Below are 314 nucleotides of genomic sequence, written 5' to 3' on the forward strand. Positions count from 1 at the left end.
TTTTGCTGCTAGGGAGTAAATGTGACATCCTATTCTCTTGTTTTTATTATTATACTCTTATAATTGAATTAAATACCTTGGGTAAAATTAGAATGTTAGAAAAGTGTCCTAACATCACCGGATAAATACACTGCAACTTCACTGGACAAAAGTCCTACAAATGCTATGAATGCTTGATGCGCAACAACACACAATATGACCACGGCTAGTCAAAACGCATCATCATTCATCATATTAATCATACCCCGTCACATGGTTCATAATCACACATACATCACAACAACATCAAAACATCATAGAACACAAGTCAAGTA

This window comes from Vicia villosa, linkage group LG5 (genome assembly GCF_029867415.1).
Source record: "Vicia villosa cultivar HV-30 ecotype Madison, WI linkage group LG5, Vvil1.0, whole genome shotgun sequence".
Lineage (NCBI taxonomy): Eukaryota > Viridiplantae > Streptophyta > Magnoliopsida > Fabales > Fabaceae > Vicia > Vicia villosa.